Below are 4287 nucleotides of genomic sequence, written 5' to 3' on the forward strand. Positions count from 1 at the left end.
AAAACGCTGAGTGACACGATTGCGTGGACGACATGGCCGCGTGACTTGCGCGATCTACAGAATTACAAAAGTCGCTGGCAGAGATTCTGGGCCGCATTTCAACCCAGGTTTTGGCCCAGAAACATAGATTAAAGTCAGGGAACATGCAGAGGCTCAGGGGGATCACTTCATATCAGATCATAATTCATTTTTTATAATTTAGATGTAGTTTTTAGAGAGAGAGGTTCTCTCCTCTCTCTTAGGATTTAGGATTAGGATTTTTAGAACTTAGGAATATTTTTACCTTCTTCATCTCAGGTTCAATGTTCTTATTTATTTATTTTCTCTTTTATTTGTTTAATGACCATTCATGTTATGATTTTTTTTATTTGATATAAATTGAAGTATTTCAGACTCATGATTGCTTTTCCCTATTTTTTATTTAGATTTTTCCCCATTTTGGCTTTGGTTAGGTAATTGGTAACACTTGAGTTGTCAAACTCAGCAGTGGTTTAAATTGGCAGATTCTAATTGATCTATATCGCTCTAAAGCTAGTCTTCCCATCGGGATTGACTAGGACTTGAGGATCAAGCTAATTAGTCCACTTGACCTTCCCTTATTTAATAAAGGATAACTAAGTGGGATTAAAACCCAATTCTCATCACACCTAATAAGGATAACTAGGATAGGAATTCCTATTCTAATACCTTGCCAAGAGTTTATTTTATCATTACTATTTTATTTTTCTTATCATTTAACATATTTGTTCCTTACTTTCAAAACCCCCAATTTACAAGATTCATAACCAATAATAAGAACATACCTCCCTGCAATTCCTTGAGAAGACGACCTGATGTTTAAATACTTCGGTTATCAATTTTATCAGGGGTTTGTTACTTGTGACAACCAAAACATTTGTAAGAAAGGACTTTTGTTGGTTTACAAGCCATACTTGCAACGGGAATTTATTCTGAATTTTAGACCACGCAAATGTTCTCTCTTCAAAATGGCGCCGTTGCCGGGGAGTTGCAAAGTGTGGTAATTTATTGATTGGAATTTATTTAATTGCAATTTTTCTTTTTATTTTTGTTACTATGAGCTGCACGTTTCTTTCGTTAAATGACGCGTTCTCTTCCTGATCCAAGCTTGCCAGTATTTGACCCTGGATTAAAAGAACTATTTCACGTATAAGGCAAGCTCGGCGTCGGCTAGTCCTCTCTGAGGACGAACCTGAAACATCATCTAAGGAAGAAATAAGCTCCCTCTCTACTGATCCAGTTGATTTACGTGCAGGTGACATGGCAGCACCTAGGAGAGTCACTATCCAGGAGGAAGGAGCCCCTGATTTTACACTACAACCATTCCAGGCACACCACCCAGCAGTGGCTGTGGATTTTGAAATAAAGTCTGCACTACTCAACTTGATGCCCAAGTTTCATAGCCTACCTGCTTAAGAGCCTATAAAGCACCTTAGGAATTTTTAGACTACTTGTTCTACTGTTAAGCGTGATGGTACTGACAAAACTTCTATTCTGTTGAAAGCTTTCCCACTCTCTCTTGAGGGAAAGGCAAGAGAGTGGTACTACACTCAACCCGGAACAACTGTTTCCAACTGGAATACCTTAGAAGAGAATTTTTGGAGAAATTCTTTCCAGTTGAGGCTGCCGATAAACTGAGGAAAGACATGTCCATGATCGTTCAGGACGAATCTGAGACTCTCTATGAATATTTGGAACGCTTCAATAATCTTCTGGAAGCATGTTCCCACCATATGATTGACAAGATAGTGTTGCTCGGCTACCTTACACAGGGCATGAAATCTCAAGATAGGACCACATTGGAAGGTGCTAGCAATGGGTCTATGAAAAAGTACAAGACCACTGATGGAGCATGGCAATTGATCAGTGACTTAGCTGAATCTACTCGGAATCACAGGCAGAGACAAGGCCGTTTAAAAGCTTTTGCAGAAGTATCCTCTAGCAAAGAGACTACTGTTATAACTTAGAGCTTATGTAAAATAACCAACTTACTGAAGCAGATGCAACTAAGTCAATAAAAGGCTCAGGAAGTTCAGCCTTCTCTACCACAGCACAGCCAACAGTTGGTTCCACAAAGAGTATACAGAATCTGTACAGATTACAGTCATTATACTGATGAGTGTCTACAACTCCAACCGGAAAACCACACTGTGGCAGCCACTCATAACTTCTATGACCGCCCCAATCAAGGGTACAATCAAGGTGGCAACTACAACCATGGATGGCAGGATAACCCCAACCAAGGTTGGAGAGATAATTCCAACCAGGGTTGGAGGGACAATCATAACAGAGGAGATAGAGATAACAATGGAAACTAGAGGTGGAAACAATAACAACTTCAGGCAGCAAAATCAGAATCAGTCCTACAGAGCACCTCATTTAAGACAGCCTCAAGCATCTCAGCAGACCTCTCAGATCACTTACCCCTCTTCATCTCCTAATGATGAGTTACTACAATCTATTGATCAGAGACAACAGGCCTTGGAAAACAACCTTACTTCTACTCTGAATGGTCTAAACTCTACTTTGCAAGCCCTTGTCTCACAGATTGGATCACTGAACAACTCAAACAACCAGTCTTCAAGCTCTGGTGGACTCCCCTCTCAACCATTACCCAATCCAAAGGGTGGCATTAATGCCATCACCCTAAGGTCTGCAACCACATTGAAATGGAGGAATAAGGAAGAGCCAAACCCACCAGAACACACCTCAAATGAAGAGGTAGTGGAAATAGAAGATGTTGAGGAAAAGGATATACAGGACATGGCCGAGGAAGAAGAAGCTCAATCACAGGAAGAAGCACCAAAGGGCGCAGACACTGTAGAAAACGCCATTCCTATTCCATTTCCACAACTTGCAAGGAAGCCCAGGAAGCAGTTGGAACCTGATCCCAAATTGGCAGAAATATTCAAAAAGGTTGAGGTAACTGTTTTCCTTTTTGATGTTATTCAACAGGTACCTAAATACGCAAAGTTTCTAAAAGATTTATGCATACATAAAGACAAAATTAATGAATTAGAAACTATTCCTTTAGGTAGTTCTATATCTACTCTAATGGGAAATGTACCTGAAAAATGTAGTGACCCAGGCCTATGCATGGTTAACTGTACCATTGGGGGTGTGATATTTTCTAACTGCATGTGTGATTTAGGAGCATGTGTTAGTATAATGCCTTTGTCTATATATGATGTTTTAGGGCTCCTGATGAGCGGATATTTTATACGCTTTTTGGGGGTAATTTCATGTAGATTTTAGTATGTTTTAGTTAGCTTTTAGTAGATTTTTTATTAGTTTTTAGGAAAAAAATCGTATTTCTGGACTTTACTATGAGTTTGTGTGTTTTCTGTGATTTCAGGTATTTTCTGGCTGAAATTGAGGGAGCTGAGCAAAAATCTGATTCAGGCTGAAAAAGGACTGCTGATGCTATTGGATTCTGACCTCTCTGCACTCGGAATTGGCGCGCTCTCAATTGGGTTGGAAAGTAGACATCCAGGGCTTTCCAGCAAAATATAATAGTCTATACTTTGCGTGAAGATAGACGACGTAAACTGGCATTCAACGCCAGTTCCATGTTGCAGTTTGGCGTTCAGCACCAGAAACAGGTTGCAAGTTGGAGTTCAACGCCAGAAACAGGTTACAACCTGGCGTTCAACTCCAGAAACAGCCCAGGCACGTGAGAAGCTTAAGTCTCAGCCCCAGCACACACCAAGTGGGTCCCAGAAGTGGATTTCTGCACTATCCATCCTAGTTTACTCATTTTCTGTAAACCTAGGTTACTAGTTTAGTATTTAAACAACTTTTAGAGATTTATTTGGATCTCATGACATTTTTAGATCTGAATTTTATACTCTTTGACGGCATGAGTCTCTAAACTCCATTGTTAGGGGTGAGGCGCTCTGCAGCGTCTCGATGAATTAATGCAATTATTTCTGTTTTCCATTCAAACATGCTTGTTCCTATCTAAGATGTTCATTCGCGCTTCACTATGAAGAAGGTGATGATCCGTGACACTCATCACCTTCCTCAATCCATGAACGTGTGCCTGACAATCACCTCCGTTCTACATCTGATTGAATGAGTATCTCTTAGATTTCTTAATCAGAATCTTCGTGGTATAAGCTAGAATTTATGGCGGAATTCATGAGAATCCGGAAAGTCTAAACCTTATCTGTGGTATTCCGAGTAGGATTCAATGATTGAATGGCTGTGACGAGCTTCAAACTCGCGATTGTTTGGGGTAGTGACAGACGCAAAAGGATCAATGGATCC

The sequence above is a fragment of the Arachis hypogaea genome, chromosome 2, assembly GCF_003086295.3.
Source record: "Arachis hypogaea cultivar Tifrunner chromosome 2, arahy.Tifrunner.gnm2.J5K5, whole genome shotgun sequence".
In the NCBI taxonomy this organism is placed as follows: Eukaryota; Viridiplantae; Streptophyta; class Magnoliopsida; order Fabales; family Fabaceae; genus Arachis; species Arachis hypogaea.